The sequence below is a fragment of the Monodelphis domestica genome, chromosome 1 (genome assembly GCF_027887165.1).
Source record: "Monodelphis domestica isolate mMonDom1 chromosome 1, mMonDom1.pri, whole genome shotgun sequence".
Classification (NCBI taxonomy): domain Eukaryota; kingdom Metazoa; phylum Chordata; class Mammalia; order Didelphimorphia; family Didelphidae; genus Monodelphis; species Monodelphis domestica.
Window position 1 is genome coordinate 626044321 of NC_077227.1, and position 23649 is coordinate 626067969.

At 35.0% G+C, this 23649-nt stretch overlaps 1 protein-coding gene across 20 annotated transcripts in view; it reads right to left on the reverse strand.

Annotated features, from left to right (window-relative positions):
- PLCB4 (phospholipase C beta 4) overlaps positions 1-23649 on the reverse strand; it is a 470050-nt gene that overhangs the window by 325175 nt on the left and 121226 nt on the right. For 3 of the 20 annotated variants that reach the window (XM_056813896.1, XM_016427827.2, XM_056813897.1), the window contains one exon: positions 6349-6403. The exons of the other annotated variants lie outside the window; for them this stretch is intronic. The gene's annotated coding sequence lies outside the window, so the exon portion shown is untranslated. The remainder of the gene's footprint in view (positions 1-6348; positions 6404-23649) is intronic. 20 annotated transcript variants of the gene reach the window in all.

A 23649-nucleotide genomic window follows, 5' to 3' on the forward strand; every position in this document is an offset into this window, starting at 1 on the left:
TTCAGAAAACATGTCAAAAATTGTTTCTTTATATAAGTGAAAAAAATAAAATTAAAAAATAAAAAATAAGTAAATTTTATGAAATTTTAAGTAGGAACTTCTAACATTGTTGCATTCATTTTACTTAAAGTGGGTGTTTTGGTTTTGGGAGTAAGAATTTATTTACATGAGTTGATCTCTTAAAATATTTCATGAAAGCATATTGACACAGAAGCATTGAATTTGAAATTTGGAAATGACCATAAGGGTCCATTAGTTCAATTACACCTTTATAACATACATAAAGAAGTAATTATCTCACTTTTGCTTAAAGAACTCCAGTGAAGAAAGACCCACTGTTCCCTCAGGCACCCCATTACATTTTTGCATAGTACTAATTATAAAGAATCAGAAAGCCTAAATTTGCTTGTATACAATTTCCACTTATTTTTGCTAATTCTACTGCATCAGAACAAATGGAATCCTCCCACCTCCTGAAGACAGTTATAATGCTTCACCTCCAACCCTCAACTGTTTTTCTTCAGGATAAATATCACTGGTTATTTCAAATAATCTTCAGAAGGTATTATATCCCAAAGCCCATCTAAGATCTTGGCCATCTGCTTCTGGGTGCTCTGCAATTTATCAACACCCTTCCCATTGAATGGTTGGTTATTATTTAATGTGTGATCTTGTTTTATATCTAAAAGCATTTGATTTTTAAACTGAACCCCAATTAGTCCAGTCAACAGTAATATACCCTTGTATCAACCAACTTCCTTTCTTTTTCTCTGGGATTTTGCTGATCTTGTAAGAGTCATTCATAACAAATACTTTGGTGATCTCAATCACCAAGACCTATTTCAGTTACAAGACGGCCTAGTGAATAAAATTTCCCTGCATGCAGGGAAAATCACCCAGAAACGCAGACCACAGATCACCATTAGTTAACCATCTCTCTGGGGATGAATTTTCTCAGCTTTCCAGAAGGTCATTTGTAAAATGATCATCATCATCATCAAAGTAATAATGGTGGTGATGATGATAATAATCATGATATTTATGACAATAATTATAAAAATCAATATTTACATAGTACCTTTATTTAAATTGCTTCCACACATAGCACTTCACAGGGAAGGAAATCAGCTTTCAGTCAATTAGGTAATAAATATGAGCTTTTGTGCAATATTGTTTGTGAAAGTCTACCAATTCTCTACTAATGCAGAAAATCAGAGCATTTCATATATATATATATATATATATATATATATATATATATATATATATATATATATGGAGAGAGAGAAAGACAGACAGACAGACAGAGAGAGAGAGAGAGATCAGAAAAATGGATGTACAAGGGAAAATAAACATATAGTTTGGAATTTTCAATATTCTCCTGATGTATTTCTTGGAAAGAAAAGATTGATCCCACTTTTATCCATTCTGCTGATAAAGTAGGGTTAAAATAGGGATACAGTTATGTTATATTTGGAACCCTGTTTAAAGAGATCTGTCCTTCAGTCTCCACAACTGTCAAACAGACACAGAGAAAAGCAGAAAGAAACTGAAGACGGATTAAATCAGCACAGCTGCACCTTGGTAGGTTCTCCCAGACAAACAGCTGTTTTTCTACTATCCTTGGCTCCCTCACACAAAGATTCTGGGTTCTTCCTCTACTAATCCAGGAAGGTTTCTCACTTTAACACAAGAGCAGTCTGCCATAATTTGAATTAGTTTGTGTTCAGATACAAAATTATGTAGTACAGTATTCAGGGAATGGTATTGAGTACCCCAGAGAAAGCAGCCTTTTACAAATTAACACTCTGGGTCTTGGAAAGCCAGAAAAGAATGAGGTCGGTGGCTTCTAGTATTCCAAAGCTTTCTGGACAGACTCATCTGAGGTCATTTGTCAGAAATCATTTGCAGAGAAACTTCCTGGCATCAGCTATTCCTTCAGATCCAACTTCAGGAAGAGAAAAGGAGACATATGCTTTTTTTTCCTACTTTCCAATTTTGCTTTCTCCATCTCCCCATCGCTCTGCCAATATTCTTCACCCCTAAAATTAATCTCCCACAGGTCTGTAACTAACAACTGTTGCTATGAGTCTGCAAAGTACTTTCTACCCTCTTTCATGTTTTTCATACTATAACTGAATCAATAATTGGGCACTGCTCTCTGGCCAATGTTTCTGATTTCAGATCATTTCTTGATTGAAATTTCTCTATTCAGTCTTACAGTTTAAACATAAAGGGATGTAACAGGAAATAGAAAAGGAATCTGTTTTCCAGCCCAAGTAAGGTTATTCCTGATTATCGTCGGTTTTTTTTTTTTACAGAAATCCCTAATCTTGTTGCTTAATGGTCTGGTAAGGGGATCCAGAGTGAGGTTAGAAGGCATAGAACCAAAAGTGACTGAGGAGAGGGAAAAAAACAAATTGGTCCCTAGCTAGCCAGCTTCATCCAAAGCTTCAGGGAACTCTAAACTTGAATATGGAAACTACAGCTAAATCTCCAAGGTGATGCCAGGGTACAGCTACTACCAATGCAGACTGGGGCTGGTAAGAATAAATACATGTCTATAATTCTGGAAAACAGTGGCTAATAAGAACCTAGTTAACTTGCAAGTTTGACTGAGCAGTACATTTCATTCCTATACTTTCTAGTATACACAAATCTTAATCAATTTGTCTTCTCTTCATTTTTCATGGAGATCTCTAGATTTCACCCACTCTTCTAGAAAAATGATACAAATAAAAATATACATGTATGTGTGTTTATATATATGCAAGTATGTGTATTTGTGTATACATGAACTTTTGTTTTTTAGTCATTTTTTTAGTTTTGTACTGCTCTTCACAAATCCTTTGGGGTTTTCTCCCCCTCCAGTTCAATTTACAATGAGGAAACTGAGACAAACAGGGTTAAGTGACTTGCCCAGGGACACACAGGAACTGGGTGATGCAGAATTTGAACTCAGATCTTCCTGACTCCAGACCCTGCATTTTATCCACTTTTTCATTTAGGTACCTCCCCTGCCTTCCCCAAAATACACAAATATCACCACCAGGCTTCTAGCAGAAACATATTCCTTCTCCTTAAAATAAAATGCAGAAGAAAAAGAGATGTGACTTCTTGAAATTGTTAAGTATTAAATATAACTTTCCTTTTGTAAAAATTATGCTTTGTCAATACTAATCTCTACAGAGACCATAAGATAAGTACCTTGTAAAATGTACAAAGAAAATTAATTTTTTTTTGTTTTCTTCTACTTATATGAATGGCACTATAAGAGATTTTTCAAGCTTATATAAACATATGAAAATGTTTTAGATTCCTAGCTTTTGTGCATATGTATATTGTGTGTGTGTATAATTTATATGGCATCTTCAAAACTGTGCCCAAATGGAAAAATAAGAAAGAATAATGACTAAATGGGTTTTATTTCATCCTTGTTTGCAGGTGAAAGAGCACTAAATTTGAAGTAAAAAGGGATTCAAATCCTATCTCTACCACTCAGTATTTATGTAACTATAGACATGTCATTTTAACTCCATCTATGCCTCAGTTTCTCATCTTTAAAATGATGGGATTAGACGAAATGATCTCTAAGGCTTCCTCAGGGCAGCTGGGTTGTTCAGTGGATAGAGCACCAGGGCTAGAATTGAGAAGACCTAAATTTAAATACTGCCTCCGAAACTTACTAGCTCTGTGACACTGGGTAAGTCATTTAACCCTCTTTGCCTCCATTTCCTCATCTGTAAAATGTGCTGGAAAAGGAAGGGTCAAACCATTCCAGTATCTTTGCCAAGAATCTTCAAGTGTGGTCTCAAAGAGAGACCTGACTGAAAAACAACTGAATAGCAACAACAAAAAGGATTCTTCCTACTCCAAATCTATTTTCCTCAACTGTCCAGATGAAAGAGACTACTGATGTGTTATAGCATCAGACAGCTACCAACTTGAGCTATGGGATGCTTTAGTAGTTCAAAATTTCACTTCAAGTTGACTGCATGCTAAATCACTAAATCCAGTGTCTGTCCGTCTACGTATGTATGCACATATGTCTATGTGCCAGATAAATGCTTATTCCTTTCTCCTTGAGATAGAGATTGAAATTGAAATTGAAAAAGAGAATTCAAATTAGAAAAAGCAGCCAAGAGTTGGCAAGGGAAGGAGAAAAGGAACTGACTTCAGATGGGCATAGCGTGGGAAGGAAAAAAATAAGGTAATCAAATTATTCCACTTGGACCAAGAAGAACCATTGGTAAAGAGGAACGACAGTCCAGTCTGTGCAATGGCATTTGTGAACAGTGTGGGAGTGAGCTTGCTCCCCTGACCTTACAGAAGGCTAACTTCCTGTAATGCTCCCCACACCCAGAAGGCACAAAGAGGGTCAATAACTGCAAAGGGTGAGAGCCAGAAAAAGTAGAAAAACGATTTCTTCCATTGTCTAAAGCCTCACTGATTACTCAGACTAATTTAAGAAATGGCAATATTTATAATAGTTAGCTTCATTCCTTCAGATTTTGATCTGCCTTTTACTGAAAGGGGACAAATCAATTACCTCCATAATTATACTGGAGATGTCTAAGATTCTATAGACTAATCTACTACAAAGAAAAACAGAAATAAAAATGCTGATAATGAATGAAAGCAATGACCACTCACACAGCATCTAATAAGAAGGTACACTTATCTCATGGCTGGAGATGTTAAATATAAAATTGGCACAAAACATAACAAATGCCTTCAAATTATTTTGAAATCTTTAAAACAGATAAAATGGAGGTTAAGGATTTCTGACGGCCATACAATAACCCTCAGCCTGCAAGGACGGAGTATAAGATACAGCAGTACTCCTTCATAATTTCTACTATAAATTCACTGAATTATTGATAGAATCAAATTATATGGTGATTTTCCTCTGATCCAACAGCACAGATTCTTAGGGCAATTATGGTAAAGTTGTCATGTAGGTAGGTACTTTTTCTCTAGCACAGTTTATAATGAATTTCCCTGTGATAGAATATAGGCAATTTCATTCAAAAAGCATTTATTAAAACTTCTATTAAGCGTAAGGAACTGGATAGGTGCTGGGGAAAACAAAGATAGAAACATAAAACTAAATATTTTCTTTTGAGAGGAGGGCAGACAAAAAAGAAAAAAAGCTTTACAAGATGAGTTCTGAAGTAAACTGAGGTTCCCACATGATAGAAGGAGGGAGAGAATCTCAAACATAATTGACACTTGTGACTATATATTCTTTTTGATAGACATAAGATATAAACCTTGATTGCTTCCATTAATTGGTTAAAAGGTTTTTTTTAAATATATAATTTTTTTGTTTTATCTTCTTTAACTGTCTAAACAAAAGGTTGTCTCTTACCACCTAAAAGGAAAGTCATTTATATTCATGAGTATGCTACAAAATACTTCTGATTAAGTAAATATGTATATATGTAGTATATATCTGTAAGTATATATAGTAAATATGTACATGTTATCTATAATGTGTATTGTGCACATATGTTATTGTGATTTTACAGGTATATATAATAATCACCCCTGGTGTGTATATATTGCATATAAATGTATATGTGTATGTCTATATGTATGCATATGCACATATACATGATATATATTTTTATATATATATATAAATGTATTTAGCAGCTAGAAGGCACAGTGGATAGAGTGCTGGGTTTGGAATCAGGAAACTTCATCTTCATGAGTTTAAATAACATCTCAAACACTTACTAGCTCTGTGACCTTGGGCAAGTCACCTAACCCTGCTTCTCTTAATCTACTGGAAAAGGAAATGGCAAACCGTTCCAGTTTCCAAACCATTCCAAACCATTCTTTGATGAGGAAAACTCAAATGGAGTCATAGGGAGTCAGACACAACTGAAAATTAAACAACAACCTACAAACACATACACATGCATAAACATCTTAGTAAATATATATATATGCATATATATCCATATGTTACTTTGTAAATGTATTTGCCAATATATTTACTAAGATGTATTTTGCAACAAATAATTCCAATACAACAATGTGAGAATGACTCAATATAAAATATATACACAATATAAAATATATGTCATATATGTGCATTTATAGACATAATATATAACTAATCTATAACATATACAATGTATTTGTGTGTGTGTGTATATATATATATATATATATATATATATCAGAGAGAGAGAGAGAGAGAGAGAGAGAGAGAGAGAGAGAGAGATCTCCAACAAGGCTTGTTTTGATAATAATGAAAAAAATGCATGAGTAATGCTCATAATATACTGAACAATATTGACCTTACTCATATTTAGAACTTAAGAAATAAAAGATAACCTTCAAAATCGGATCCATTCAAGATGATAATCATACTATGCACTGAGAGGTTTACCTAAAATTGAAAGGAAACATTTATGAGAATAAATAAAATTTCTTGTTTATAGATATGAGCCAATAAAATGACCCTTGGAACCAGATATCATTTAGCAGATGAAGAGAAATATTTAAACATTTACTAAATCACACCATCATCGACCCCCCTCAAAAACACGACCTCCCCTTAAATCTCTTGAGCCTTCCCAGTCACCCAGACTAGAAGCCTCTGAATCACTTTCTCCTCTCATTTAACCTCCACATCCGCTAGTTGCCAAGTCCTATTAATTCTGCTTCCATAATATCCCTGTTCTCACTTTCCTATTTTCACTTAATCAACTATTCTAATTCAAGTTCTTATCACTTCTCACCTGAACCATTTTAATAACCTGATACAGTAATTAGTCTGCTGCTTCGTCTCTCCTCTCTCCAATTCATACTACAGACTGCTGCCTATGCCAGCTTCCTAAGAAACTATTTTAATCATGTCATTCCTTTGCTCAAAAACTGTCTGTGCCTACAGAATATATTAATAAAAAGCTTTTATTATAACATTCAAAACCCTCCAAAATCTAGACTCCAACTTTTAGCATTATTTCATATGACTCACCTCCATTTACATTCCATTCTAACCAAAACAAAATACTCAGCTTTTCCCATTAAAATACAAATCTTTCTTTTCCATTCACATCAAAATTGTTGTTTTTGTTTAGTTGTTTCTATCCACATCGTACTGAGTCTTCCTGACCCCATATGGAGATTTCATGGCAAAGATACTGGAGTGGTTTGCTGTTTCCTTCTCTACCTCATTTTCTAGTTCAGAAAACTGAGGTAAAATAGATTAAGTGACTTGTCCCGGGTCACACAGCTGTGTCTGAAGCCACATTTGAACTCAGGAAGATTAGACATCCTGACTCCAGGTCCAGAACTCTATTCACTGTGCCAACGAGCTACCCTCACATCAAAATAATCTCTCTTATTTCTTAGAATTTCAACCCCCTGGAAAGACGCATCTTCTGATTCTCTGTATGATTTTCAATCAAATTAATAATATGACCAAGTTGGCCACTTGTTTGAATGTTTGGATTGGTCAATTCAGGCACAGTAGTCATTCTGATAGCCATACTTTAAAAACTTTTATGTATAAAAAACATAAATTTACAGCATTTCTGCAGAAGAATGGAAATTCAATTCAGCAAAAATATAGTACCCTCTGTATGTAGAGCTCTAGGCTAGAAATAAGTTTACATTTTTTTTGGTGGGATAAACTATTTATACAAATGGATAAGTACAATAAAATTGCAAGAGGGAGATAGTGCTAATAACTAGGGAAAGGTTAATGAGGTATCAGGAAAAACCCAATAAAGGAAGTTGTGCCTTAACTACACATTGAAGAAATCTAGAGATTCTATCAGGCAGAGGCAAAGAGGAAGTGCATTCCAGTCATGGAGAAATCACTTTTATAAAAACCTTTGAGTGTTGTGTGTAGGGGGACTCCTATGGGGATTGGTTGAACTGTAATAGACAATGCAAGAAAGATAGAAACAATACAAAGATTGGAAAGGTAAATGGTGCTATAATACTATCTTATAATCTATGTTAATAATTAGCACCAGTTTTTTTAAAATATAAAAGTACAGGGTCATATCAAGATCAATCTCAAATGTGTTATAACATAATTTGAGTTGATATGGAGTGTTGCTAGATTATATTTAGTGTGAATAGGATGTGATAGCCTATAACTTTTAATCTTTTATTATTTCATTCTGAATTATGTAATGAACAAAAGATTAAATAATTGAGGAAACAAAGGTTTGATATGAGCATATTGATTCTTTAAGCAATAAATGCCAATTGCCTATGAAGTTGCAGCAGCGAGGTCCCTTCCTCAGTTTGGGATTGGAAACTGAATAAGGGGAAGACAGATTTTAATACATTAATTAAAAGGAAAAAATACAACATTAGGCATCTGATTTCTAATTGAACAAAAGATTGGGGGCTTTCTAAATTGGGAAGAGAGTAAACTGATACATTTGTGAACAACCAAAGGAACAAAGAAACAATTGATCAGAGTGGGGCCACTTTTCAGACAAGACATGTAGATTGCTTGAAGCTTATAATTATAAGAAAATTTCAATATCAATCTTAGGCTCTGGCCATGTTTCTGGTCAGTATAATCTAGGTCCTTGGTTTAAGGTCTCTAAACAGCAAGTATAGGTAGTCCAATTTTGCAGCCAGCAGGGATGGGTCCAAATAATGCAATAAAACTGTCTCCCAATTCCCAGAATTAAATAAATTTTTCTCATCATAATTGAATAAAAAGATAACTAAGCTAACTTTAGGATTGAGTCACAAGCTGGAATCAGTGTCATTCACTTGATTCCCAAAATCAACCACTTGCTGTCCTAATCCCCTTGATTCCTTCAACTATGTAAACTAGAAGAAAAGGTCAAAAGCTAAGGTTGACCATTTATTGCTTTTGTAATTTTTAGCAAGTCACTTACTGACTTGGCTTCATTTTCCTCACATTTTGAGAAGAGTTGGACTAGATGGCCTCTAAATTTGTTTCCAACTCTAAATCCATGATTTTTTATGCATAATCTTTATCTTAATATTTTTGATAAATCTATGTATCATCAAATAGTATAATTCATTTCCCATGCTTTCCCAAATAATATTAGGCTTAGGGAGAGCAGAGGTAGAGCACAGAAGCTAATTGCCATTCTTTCAGACCTTCAGAGACTAACTAGAGGAAAAATAATTGAATTCTAGTTAACTTGCTGTTCTGAATGTATTGTTAGCATCCAACCCAAAAGAAAAGTCAGAGTAGAAAATTTCACCATTCTGAGAAAATGAGATGGATAAAGTACTGATTCCAAAGCTCTTATATATAGATAAGTTGTTCTAAATTCTCGGGTCATTGCATACCCTCTGTAATTGCTGCCATTAACTCTGCCAATCAATGTTTCTCAGAAGTGACTATAACAATTTTCTGGCTAAAGATAATTACAGAGGCATCATAGGTTCATAATTCTCACAAATCTCTATTATTCAATGAAAGAAAAAATGAATGAGAACTGACTAAGAAAAATACATAGAAAAGAGGAAATATGAAAGGTAGACAGAAAAAAAAACAATCATAGCCAAAAAATATAGAATGAATCTAAAGGAAAGCAACAAATATCTAACAGGAAAAGATTAAGACTAAGGAGGTTAAAAAATAATAAAAGGAAGACTAAGAAGAGAAAGAAGGTTTAATAAATGAGAGCTTAACTCTGAAAATGAGAAAAACAACCTGTCAGAGGAATATTAAATACTCAGCATCTGATGAGGTAGGAAAAATACTGGTAGAAAAATAAAAGTCAGGATATTAAGAATTAAAGTAAAAATAATTGTTAGACAAGAAAAGGAGCTTGGCATAGTTCTGTTTTATAATATTCTGTTTGTTTTGAAGATGTTTTAAAATGAAATAATGAAAAGAGAATATTAATATTCATACATGACTATCATCATTAATACTTTATTCAGGGAAAAAAACAGAATGTGAAAGCCATGTCAGAGTTCTGGGATACTTCACTAGGCTCTATACTTGGTTCTGTATTCCTTAAAATTATGCCAGATATATTAAAATGAAATTTAATGGGCTTTACTGTAAAGTCATAAAATGGGTCTAAGAAATCAACTTTACAATTCAAAAGGAGGGAAGCTTGAATAGAAAAATAATTCATTTAAAGACTGGGGGGTTAGTGGACTGCAAGAACAGTGAATATTAAAAGCATGATAGAAAGTTCATATAATTGTTGGTTATATGAAGAATGGTAGAGGAAGGTAATGTTCCTTTTATATGGTGGATCTGGAATTCTATTCTAGCTACTACATTTTAGGAAGGAAAATAAGCTTGAGAATTGCCAGAGTAGGTCAACAAGGAAAGAAAAAACTAAAATTCATGTCATATAGTAAATGGATAAATAAATTGGGTCTATTTAACTTAGAAAAGAGAAGATACAGAGTGCAATGGGGGATGGGGGGAAGGTAAGAGATATCCTCAAATATTTTAATGGCCATCATGTGGAAGAAGGATTGGACCACTTACTATCTGTATGACCATTACTTTGAAGGCTCCTTTGCTGGTTCTTCATTTATATCATACCCCTCACCAAGGCTCTGTCCTGGATTCTTTTCTTAAATTTTTCTTCCCTCCATGAAGTTCAAGTTCCAGCCATATTTGCCTACTTACTGCTACTCATGAACCTCAATCTCCTGATTCTCTGCATCTGCCTGGAATGCTTTACCTTTTCAGCTCCATCTGTTAACTTCCCTGGCTTCTTTCAGCATAAATCCTACCTCTATAGACCCTTCCTACCCTATCCTCCTTGAGTCCCTTCTGATATAACTTTCATTTAATTTCTTTACTTTTCTATCTATCTATCTATCTATCTATCTATCTATCTATCTATCTATCTATCTATCTATCTATCTAACTATCTATCTATCTATCTATCATGTATGTACATAGTTATTTAATGTCTCTTCTGGCAAAAGGTAAGTTCTATGAGAACAAGGACATGACTTTTGCTTTCATTTATATTCCCCACACTTAGCACAGTGTCTGGCACATAGTAATCATTTAATATATGCTTATTGACTGGCTAATTCTGCTTAGCCACAGAAGGGAAGAATTAGTAGGAATACATGGAAATTGCAAAGCAACAATTTTTGACAACATCTGAAAAAAACTACTCCTAATAATTAGAGCTATCCAAAAGTAGAATGTACAGCCTCAGGAGATAGCAGATTCTCCCCTTCACCAGAAGTCTACAAGCAAAGGGGCAAAGTACTTACAATAAAAAATGTAGAGGGAAATCTTGGTGAAGTATGGATTGAGGCTAAAGGACCTCTGACCTCTTTTCTAGCTCTGATATTCTGCAAAGTAGTAAATGATTACAATGATCATCCTTTCTTCAAGAAATGTAACTGATAAAAAAGAATTGCCGTAAGTAAATAGCAAAAAAGAGGGCAAAAACCACCACAATGAGCAAACATTTGATTTCCTTACCAAGGGCCAGGAAAGTCAATGGGAATATCAATTTGGAATGTCCATTTGCAAAACAGAAGATATAGCAAAAATAAGATTTCAGGGTCAGATAAAAAAATGTATGTTGGTTGTTCTATCCAAGACTCCACTGATGACATATGTTACAAGAAGAGACATTCTTTCTGCTTCAAACTGAGACAGTAAAATCTCTGGATTTTATATCTGCTTTAACATCCACATTACATAACTTCTTAGGAGCATTTAAAGGAAATTATTTTTGAAAAACAATATATGCTTCACAGATGAAAGGAATTATCCAAATGTCAGTTAAGATTATTATCAAAAGATGATCAAGTATAGAGCGATTTGATCTACCATTAGGGGCAAAAAGAAACAAGGAGTCTCATTGTCTTCCTAAAACAATTAGTCTATTAATCTTGTTTCTGAGAGTATGTTGTAGGCAAGAGAGACAGATGGATTACATTAGACAATAGGCTGTCCTCATAGAAGATCATTTTGAAAAAAAATCCTCATAATGTTGAATGGACTCTCCATGGCAGAATTACAGGGGTACATGCACAAAAATTGCTCAAAATAAGCAGGTCTGGACTGTCAAAATGTATATTACTGGAGGAAGTACCCACATCAATGGCTTTACAAATGCATATTATTTTGGAACATTACAGTCTGTGTTAGTCTTCCTTTTAGTGAAGACAGACTTTTAGGGATAGACAAGTATTTGTTACCTTAGAACCTAATAATCAGACAAATTACAAAAAGCTTGCTTTTTAAATGTCTCCAAAATATAAAACAACTTTAGCATCAATAAAAATCATTTAATAAGTGCCTGGCATATAATAAGTTTTATATGTTATTATCATCAGTATTATTATTAGTATTGCAATTATTGTTATCATTAGGACTGAGTAACAAGCATTACACTAAATGTTAGAAATATAAACAAAAAATGAAAATAATTACTAACATAATTAAACTATATTTTAGTAAACAAATAATAATCAGGGTCTTCAAAAGTATGAAAGTTTCATGACAATTTAAAAACAATAAGTTGAACACCTTAAGAACTGAGAATTTTATTTTTCTGAGTTTCATTTTAATAAGAAGAATATTAAAGGAAAACACAGACTTAGAAAAATATTGGTTTACAAATCAGGATGCTATGAATACAAGTCTCAAATATTTGACATGGATCAAAGAATGTAAATTATTATTTTGAAATCTCACAAGCAGTACTGAAAACTGTGTAGTTTTAATACAAGGGGAGCTGCCTCAATCCATCAATCAAAGTTATGTGCTTAGCACCTTGGAACTATATGAGCTTGTCAAAGAATATGATCAATTTTGTAATCAGCATAGCAGCACATGTATATCCATGTTACACTGTGTTGCTATGATGAAAATGCTTTAAAATAATAAAAAAAAATAATATCATGATTCAAGAAATATTTTTAAGTTTTTACTCTGTGCTGACATAGTGTTACAAGGTATGGGTATCCAGACTGAAATTTAAAAATTACTACTTTCAAAGAGCTTACATTCCAAGCGTAGGAGAAAATAAATATGCATATGTATGTATACATTTATATATATATATAAATATAAAGAGAATAAATACAAATGAATTAAAAGATAAATTGGGAGAGCTCTAATGTTTGGTAGATCAGAAGATACTTCACATAGAAGAAAGGGCTTTGAACTTTGCCTAGAAGGAAGAAAGGGATTCCATGAGGGGTAGATGAAAAAAGAGAGAATGCATTCTAATCATAGATAATGGTTAAGGCAAAAATATGTAAATATGAGAGGAAGTATCATATGTGAAGAAAAGAGAAAAAAGGACAGTTTGGCTAAATCACACAGCAAAGTAGTAATACAAATGAGGGAAGGAATACAGGTGGAGAGCAAAACCAAGGAAAGTAATTATAGACCAATTTCCCTAATGAATTTTAATGCAGAAATTTAAATTATATACTAGTAAGGAGCTTACAGCAATATGACACAAAGATCATACAGTATGATCAGGTGAGGTTTATGCCAGGAATTCAGAGCTGGTTCAATATTAGGAAAACAATCAGTATAATTGAAAATATCAATGACAAAACCAATAGAAATCGTATGATTATCTCAATAGACTAAGAAAAACTTTTGATAAAAAAAGCAATGTACTCCTATTAATAACACTACAAAGCATAAGAATAAATAGAGTTCCCCTTAAAATGATAAGCAGTATTTATTTAAAACCATTGGCAGCATTATCTGTAATGGGGCAAGGCAAGAAGTCTTCTCAGTAAGATCAGGAGTGAAGAAAAGATAGCCCATCATCCACTATTATTCGATCTTGTACTAGAAATGCTAGCTCTAGCAATAAGAGAAGAAAGATAAATTGAAGGTCTTAGAATAAGGAAGCAATGAGGAAAAAAACTCACCTTTTTCTAGATAATATGATATATACTTAAAGAATCCTAGAGAATCAACTAAAAAACTGGTTGAAATAATGAACAACTAGCAAAGTTGCAGTATATAAAATAGGTCCACAAAAATCATAAGCATTTCTATATATTATAAAACAGAATCCAGAAGCAAGAGTTAGAAAAAATTCTCTTTAAAAAAACTTTTGACTATATAAAATACTTGGGAATTAACCTGCTAAGACAAGAACCATATGAACACAAGTAAAAATTCTTCTCATTCAAATAAAGTAAGATCGAAACAAGTGGAGAAATTTTAATTGTTAATGGGAAGGCTGAGGTAAGATATTAAGAAGAAAAATTCTACTTAAAATTAATTTATTCAGTGACATACCAGTCAAACTAAAATAATAATAATAATTTTGCAGAGCTAAAAATAATAATAATTCAGCTGGAAGAACAAAAGATAAAAAATCCTTTGATAAGGGAATAACTTAAGAAAATGTGAAGGAAGTAGCCTAGCTATACAATATACTAAACTGTAATACAAATGGTTATCATAAAAGCAATCTAATGCTGGCTAAGAAAGTGATAGATCAGTGAAATAGATTAGGTACATAAGGCACAATAGTAAATGACCACAGTAATATACTGTTTAATAAATGCAAATATCCTAGCATTTGGGATAAGAACTCACTATCTGACAAAAACTGCTGGGAAAACTGGAAGTAATTTGGCAGAAACTAGGTATATACCAACAATTGATACCATACACCAAAACCAAAATAGTCAAAATGGATATGTAATCTAGATGTAAAGGGTCATAATATAAGCAAATTAGGAAAGTATGGATAGTTTGCCTGTCATATCTATGGATAAGGAAAAACTTTATGACCAAACAAGAGATAGCGAGCATTATGGGATGTAAAATATTTAATTTTGACTCCTTTGAACTTTAAAGTTTTTGACAAACAAAATCAATGTAGTCAAGATTAGAAGAAAGGCAAATAACTGGGGTGCGGTGGGGGGATTTCACAGTAAATTTCTCTGATAAAGAACTCATTTCTCAAATTTATAGAGAAAATTCAAATTTAAGAATATGTCATTCCCCAATCAATTAATGGTTAAAGGATATGAAAAGGAAGTTTTCAGATGAATAAATCAATACTATCTCCAGTCATATGAAACAAAATGCTATGACTACTGTTTAGAGAAATGGAAATTAAAATACCTCTGAGGTCTCACCCCATAGGTATCAGATTAACTAATAATATGGAAAGGGAAAATGACAAATGTTGGAGGAAATGTGGAAAAAGTGGGACACAAATGCACCAATGGAAATGTGAACTGATCCAACCAATCTGAAGACCAATTTGGAACTTTGCCCAAAGGGCTATAAAACTGTGCATACCATTGTACCCATCAATAACACAACTAAGTCTATATCCCAAAGAGATTATAAAAAGGAAAAGGATGTATAAGTACAAGGAATATTTATAGAAGCTCTTTTTATAATAGCAAAGAATTAGAAATTGATGGGACGTCCATCAATTGAGGAATTGCTGAGAAAGTTGTGGTGTATTATTGCGATGGAATACTATTATACTTAAGAAATAATGAAAAGGGAGCTTTCAGAAAAACCTGGAAATGCTGATGCAAAGTTAAGCAAGCAAAGCCAAGAGAAAATTTTACACAGTAACAGCAATAATGTATGATGAATAAATGTGAATGAGTTAGCTCTTCTCAGCAATACAATGATCTATGACAATTCCAAAGAATGTGAGATGAAAATTGCTATTTACTGCCAGAGAAAGAACTGATGGAGTCATAATACAGATTGAAGTATATTTTTTAACTTTTTTTCCTGTTTTCTTTTACAACACGAGTACTACGGAAATATGATTTGTATGACTGGCTATGTATAATCAATATCAAATTGCTTGCCTTCTCAATGAAGGGAAAGGTTGGGAGAGAATTTAGAACTCAAATTTTTTAAAAGTTACTGTTCTTGGGGGCAGCTGAGTAGCTCAGTGGATTAAGAGCCAGGCCTAGAGATGGGAGGTTCTAGGTTCAAATCTGGCCTCAGACACTTCCCAGTTGTGTGACCCTGGGCAAGTCACTTGACCCCCATTGCCTAGCACTTACCACTCTTCTGCCTTGAAGCCAATACACAGTATTGATTCCAAGACAGAAGGTAAGGGTTTTTTAAAAATAAATAAATAAAATAATGAAATAAAATAAAATAAAAATTACTGTTCTTACATATAATTGGGGTAAATAAATAAAAAATAAATGACTATAAAAGCAACTAAAATATTTATATAGATTAAATAAAAAAGTATTACTTTAAAAAAAGAACAACATCTTAAATCGCTGGAGGAATATTCAGTGTTCATGACAAGGCTGTGCCAGTATAACAAATTTACAATACAGACCCCCCCCCCCCCCGCAGAAAAAAAAATTAGAATGAAAAAATATAGGTTGGGATAAGAATGCAAATGTCTTTAAAAGAAAAATAGAGGAGTCTCCATTTTATCCTAGAGGCAAATTCTGATGTGGATTCCATAGGGGACCAAGAGTATTTGCAGAAAATCACTTTGACAGTAATTTACAGAGTAGACTAGGGTGGCTAGAGATTTGATGAAACACAACAATTAGGAGGTTGTTGAAATAATCTAGTTGAGATGTGATAAGGGCTTGAAGTAAGGTGGCAGCTGTATGAGGAGAAAGAAGGGACTGGTTGGATACTAGAAAAATTGTTGGTAGAAATAGCAAGATTTGGGGCTAATTAGACATGTGAGTGAGGGTCGTGTGAGAGACAAGTTATGAAAGTTGGGGACTAGAAGAATGGCGCTACCTTAATAGAAATTGGGAAATTTGGATGAAGGGTAGGGTTGAGGGAGGAAAACAATACATTCATTTTGGTATTGTTGAGTTGGAAATCCCTGTTGGGCATCCAGATGAAATGTCCAACAGGAAAGCACTGATTCAGGGTGAAGCCACATCTATATCTGAAGCCATCTACATTGTTATTATTGTTTAGTCTTCTGGTCATGCCTGACTCCTTGTGATGTCATTTGGGGTTTCCTCAGCAAAGATACTGGAGTTGTTTGCCATTTCCTTCTCTGATAGATGAAGGCAGAATTAAGCGACTTACCCAGGGTTACACAGCCAGTAAGTGTCTTCAGGACAAATCTGAGCTCAGGTCTTTCTGATTCCAGGATGGGAACTCCATCCACGAAAGCTACCCATCTGGACAGATCTGATCATAAAACATGAGGTCACCAAGAAGGAGAGGCCAGATAAAGGAAAGAAGGAAGCTGTAGAATGCAGCCTCTTTTGCTTTTGTCTTCAAATCTTTAGCACACAGTCAGTATCTAATACTTGTTGTTCTACTCTTCAAGAACCCATGACTGAGGGCGCATTAGGTTTCCTGGCAAAAATATTGGAGTGGTTGGCCATTTCCTTCTTCAGTGGATTAAGGCAAACACAAGTTAAATAGAAGTTAAATGGCTTGGCCAGGATCACCAAGCTAAGTGTCTGAGGTCATATTTGAATTCAAGTCTTGCTGACTCCATTCTATCCGCTAATCCTCTTAGCTGCCTCCAGGAAGACTCAAGTTACGGATTTGCACAGGATTGTAGAGCTAGTGAGTGTCTGAGCCCAGAACTGAACTCGGATCTTCCTCACTCCAAACCCAGTGCTCCATCCAACTGAGCCCTACTGCTCTCTCATCTGAAACTTGGTAGGTGTTTAATAACCCAATTATCTTACCATCTTTCAAAAGTATTTCTTGCATAATCTCTAAACTTCTTTTTAAGGCAATCCTATTAGGAGCATTGCTGGCTTAGCATATAGCTGTATGACGTAATTACCTTGAAAGACCATGCTATTTACATGCATGCATCTCCTCAGAGGGTATGTCCATATTTTCTATGTATTTGAAAGACATGATGGAAAGGTGCTTGATGTGAAGTTTAAAACGACCTGGGTTTGAACAAGTCCCTAAACTTCTCTGAGCTTCAGATAACTCAAGAGGAATGAAGGTGGTATACAATCTGCCAGAGGAAGGGATTTCCACTCTGACAAAGTCATGGGTGTTTGGCATATTGTTCTGTTATTCCATTCAATGAAGATGTCCTATCATCTTAGTTTAGTTTATACACATCACTGTCAGAATTTTCCTAGATTCTCACCTTTGAAGGGAAAGGGCATTTAAGAGAGAGTTATGAGTCATGATTATAATAAAACAATATAATAATAAAATATTAGTAATTCAAAATGATGAGAAACAAGTTTTTTTTGGAGTTTTTTGTTGTTTTAAGGAAGGAGAGTTGAGTTTTCCAGGTAACTGAAGATTTACCCTAGTTTTTTTTGGTAGAGATTTTTATAAAAAAAGATTTTTTTATTAAAAAAAAAAAAGGTTTTTCCACTTAGCTACTGGATCAAGCCAATGATGCAAAAATGCTATCGACCTTCAGAAAGAGAACTGATGAATTCTGAGGGAAGATTGGACTTGTTCACTTTTTTCTGTAACATGACTAATACATAAATATGTTTTGCATGGCTTCACATACAAAACTGATATCATATTACTTGCCTTTTCAATGGATATTGGAGGGGATAGATAAAATTTGGAACTCTTTATTTCTAAATGATATTAAAATAAATTAATTAAATAAAAATAAAAAGTTTAAAATTAAAAAGTTTAGGAGACAGCTGGGTAGCTCAGTGGATTGAGAGCTAGGCCTAGAGATGGGAGGTCCTAGGTTCAAATCTGGCCTCAGACACTTCCCAGTTGTGTGACCCTGGGCAAGTCACTTGACCCCCATTGCCTAGCCCTTACCACTCTTCTGCCTTGGAGCCAATACACAGTACTGACTCCAAGACGGAAGGTAAGGGTTTTAAAATAAATAAATAAAATAAAATTTAAAAGTTTAAAAAATAAAAAATAAACATTTTTTGGATGTTTCAGAATCATTATTTACCTCAGTTATTATGGCACACTGAAGGGATAACTACAGATACAAGTCAAGATGGTGAAAGATACAGGACTCAATGGTTATTAGCTAAATTAACCGGATTTCTTAAAAACAATTCCCATTGTTAATTCACTTTCTTCTGATTGCTTCTAAAGGTAGAATAAAGTCTGCATAAGGACATGATTTCTGTGAGAGTGTAACAACAGCCTTCCTAAAAAATGTCAGAGAATCAAAAGCTAAAATAGTATTCTTCCAAGTAATTTTCTTGCCCACCAAAAAATAATCTTTATAATTTTTATCAATGCCCTACAAGCTCCCAGAATCACTGAAATGACTATGGTCTCTGAATCACTAAAACACTAAATCACTAAAACACTAAAACTAAATCACTAAAACAATGAGCCAGGGGTACCCCATACCAGCTTGCCTTCACTCTCCTAGATCATCCATTGCGTTTACGAGATAGAAAAGCATTTCAAGACTGATCTTCAGGTGCTTTCTGATTGCCTCATTCCAAAAGCTATAAATTCTTCATCAAAAGAAAATAACATCTTCTTATGTAACACCCAGAAACGATATTCTCCAAGTTCTTTTTTAAACCTTTTCTTTCTGTCCTAGTAACAATCTGAAGACAGAAGGGCAAAGGACAGGTAGCTGGGGTTAAGTGACTTGCCCAGTCACACAGCTAGGACATATCTGAGGTCAATTGAACCAAGTCCTTCAGACTCCAGGCCCAGCACTCTATCCACTGAATCATCTAGCTGCCCCTAAGTTCTCCTTTAATATGGAACAAAATTCTATGCCCAGGCAATATTTAAAATTGCATTCCAATGTTACTCAAGCAAGACTTATGGAAATATATATGAATACGTAAATCACATTCATGCTAAAATTTTATATTCTGAGTATGAATCCCAGCTTTGCCACTTACTACTATCTGTTCTGTTATTGAATATACAAAAAAGATAATAGATCCAGAAAGAAAAAAAAGTTTCTTTGTTGATTCTTGAATTAATTTTTGTTCCATAGGCAACAAGTAAATGGGTGATGAACTTGAATCCAAAAGTTCAATTTTCACCACCATACAGGTGATGCCAAAAATCTACATATCCAGCCCTCATCTCTCTCCTGAGCTCCAATACTACACTGGCAGCTGACTACTAAATATCTTCACTACTCTCAAACACATGTCCCAAATGGCTTTGATTTGCTTTTCTCCCAAACTCACCTCTTCTCCAAATTCACCCAAGTCCATTAGGAGAACCAGCATCCCTCCAGCCATCTGGGTTCAAAGGATGTAGTTGTAGTTGTAGTAGTAGTAGTAGTAGTAGTAGTAGTAGTAGTAGTAGTAGTAGTAGTAGTAGTAGTAGTAGTAGTAGTAGTAGTAGTAGTAGTAGTAGTAGTAGTAGTCGTCGTCTCTCGGTAACCGAGGATGACTATTGTCTTTGTCCGTTTTTGTGCACAAAGACACTTGTGCATGAAGATTTAAGTGGAAAAGTCAATGCACAGAGACAGTCCCACTCTCTCGGCGTTGGAAGCCTGGGTCCATTGGCACAAAGAGTCATTACACCTGGAGACTTCCTCAGCTGCATTGGATGGCCGTGTTGTCCTTTGTGCTCCAACACGCCCTGAGCACTCCACAGTGCCTTGCTGCGTTGCCATCTCAGCCGTTGAACCTTCTTATTGGTTTCTTCCATCTGTTCAGCCGAAGCAGTCTTCACATGCTGGGTGAGCAAAGCCCTAGTTTACCAGGGGTCCACAACGACCCGATGGCTACCCTCACAAGGTTTAGCCGGCCTGTCAAAGCCGTTGCCTGGGGTGTGGCCGCTGCTGCATGCTAGCAGGATTTAAGTGATTATACATTCCCCCATGTCAATAAATTCGCCCATCTAATCAGCTATCAATTTATTTCAAGTATCACAATATATCACTCTTTCATTCCCTTTCCTCCATTTACTTTGGCACCTATAACTTTATCCAGGGAGCCTTCATTGGTCTCCTTGTTTCCAGTTTCTTTCCCTCTCCAATCCATCTTATATAAGCTGCCATATAGAATTATCAACCTCTATAACCAGCTTAAAAAACCTGCAGTGTCTCCCTATTGCTTCTACAATCAAACCTAAATCCTTCAATCTGGCATTTATGACTATTCAAAATCTGACTCCAATTTAGACTTCTAGCCTCTGTTCACATATTCATGCATTCTGCATTCTGGTGACAATGGACCACGGTGACAATGCTCCAGACTTAGAATTTAATCTCCTGAGTCTTTGCATTCTCCTGAGCTGTCTCCCACACGTGGAATGTATCCTTTTTTCACACTTCTTCCTAGGCTACCTCCATGAAACTTTTTCTGATCCTTGAAGGTGTTAGTGTCCTCTTCTCCTTCTCAAATTACCCTATATTTACTTTTATGTGTGTATATATCTTCCCAATAAAATCAAAGTACTCTGGAGATAAGAATTCTATGATTTTTGCCTCTGAATCTCAGTGCCTAGGATCATGCTTTGAACATAGTAGGTATTTAATAAATATCTAGATTTAATTTAATTTTAAAAATCTGGAATAATGGCATTTCCAGTAACCAAAAGTTTTGATTTATTCAGGCATACAGCATTATCACATGTAAGAAGAGTCAACTTTTCCTTATATGGTTTAAATCTGGAGGGATCTGATTCACTGACACCTGCCAGGTATTAGTATTTGGCAAGTAGCACCAAAATAGCCTGGTTTTATGAGCACTGTAAAAACTATTCGGGATCTGGGAATAGAATGTACTCAGAGATGAATTCTCTAAAACAGTCACATATTTGTTCCACCGCACTGGGTTGTGCTTTTTCATCAGCTATATCTCCCATTCAAATGTCATATCTTAGTTAGCAGTCACCCCTTTGAAAATACAGCCCAGTCAACTGAATTTGCTTATAATCATACTCATAGGCCCACCGTTCAGATCTTTCTGTGGATAGCCATTATTGAGAAAATAAATTATTTCTAGGATGTGTAACATAAATAATTTACATGGCATCCCTTTCTAAGCTGCAATATCCTATGTAGTACATCAACCAATATTATATTGATCCACCGATATGTCCTTCTGCTCATCCTTTCTGAATTATGTTCAAATGTCCATTTTCTCAACATGCTAATTTTTTTTCTTTTACATTTTGCCTAATTTGTCAGAGAACAGAAGAATTTGCGATACATTCAATTCTTTTTTTATGCTTGATTTGCATTATGCTACCTCACAATACCTGATACACCCAAGTCACATAAATGTTTCTCAGTTAATGACTGCATGAATGAATATGGGATGTAGAGGTCTCCTATATCACAAATAAATCATGGATATATTAAAAATGCATTACATGCTTTCAATGTGCTAAATCTTGGGGTTAAGCAAAGGGATATAAAAAGAAAAAAATCAAGAGTCCCTAAGTCCAAGGAGTTTACTCTCACTGAGAGAAACAACACAGAAAGGTCAGCGGTAGGACAAAGGGAGAGGCCAAAAAGCTCCAATGGACAGCCCTAGGGCTGATGGCAGGGACAGGAGGTTCTTATGTTACATCGATTGTTAAGACAACAGTGCCAGGGAATAGCAGAGGATAAAGTCAGGGCAGATGGAAAGGCCTGGAAACAGTAAAGACTAAAGAAAAGGAAGAAAGAGACAGCAGCAGGACAGTAGTGGATCAAGTAGCCTTCTCTCTTATCAGGAGACACAGAGTTGTTAACTCCCCTTTCTTCCAAGGCCTGAGGACAGTAAAGCAGCCTGAATGATGGGGAAAAGCAAACTAGGAGGTCTCCACTAGTGGCAGCTCTTCCCGTCAATCCTCTGTTCTGGGAAGAAAGAAAGACAGGAGGACAGAGTGACTAGCAACAGTGGCTCTTCCCACCCTTATCCCAACAGTTCCACGTGGCTTCTCTGGGCATTCTGGAGATACTGTGTACCTTCAGGGGCATCAGATAAAAATGACTTACTGGTATCTGATAGTTTAGAAAATAAGGAATGTCAGTTTCTTTCTCTATCTCTGTCTGTCTCTTTATTTCTGGGTCTCTCTCTCCTCCTCTCTCTGTCATTCTGACTCTGTCTGTCTGTCTGTCTCTGTGTCTCTCTCCCTCTCTCTCTGTCTCTCTCTCCTCTGTTTCTCTCTGTTTCTGTGTGCGTGTCTATTTCTGTCTCTGTTTGTCTGTCTGTCTGTCTCTCTCTCTCTCACACACATACACACATATACACACAAAGTCAGTCAACTAGCATTCATTAAGTACTTACTATGTGCCAGGCACTGTGCTAAACACTAGGCATACAAAGAAGGGGAGGGGGTTCTTGCTCCCAAGGAATGCAGAACCCCTTGAGAGAACTAATATGTAAACAACTAAAGGCAATAAAAACATATACAGACTAATTGGGCATAGTCTCATAAGGTTAGGTCCCTAAGGGGGACTAGGAAAGGCTTTAAGAAGGTGGGACAAAGACTCAATGAAGCAGCTGTTTAGATAGGCAGAAGGAAGAGAGAAAATACTGTCAGGAAAACCCAAAGACAGTGTCAGAGATGGTAATCAATATAGTCAAAGACCACAGAGAGTTCTAAAAGGAAACAGACCAAGAAAAGGCCACTGGGTTTTGCCAATAAGAGATCACTGATAACTTCAAAAAGAGTAATTTCAGTGAAATTAGAACATGTATTCAGAAGCTGGATTACAAGAGGAGAGGGAAGGCACCCATCAAATACGTATACAAAATGGAGAGGTTCCAGCCTACAAGGCTACAGCAAGAAAGAATTGGTATCTAGATATTTTCCAAAGACTGAAGTACTCTATCATC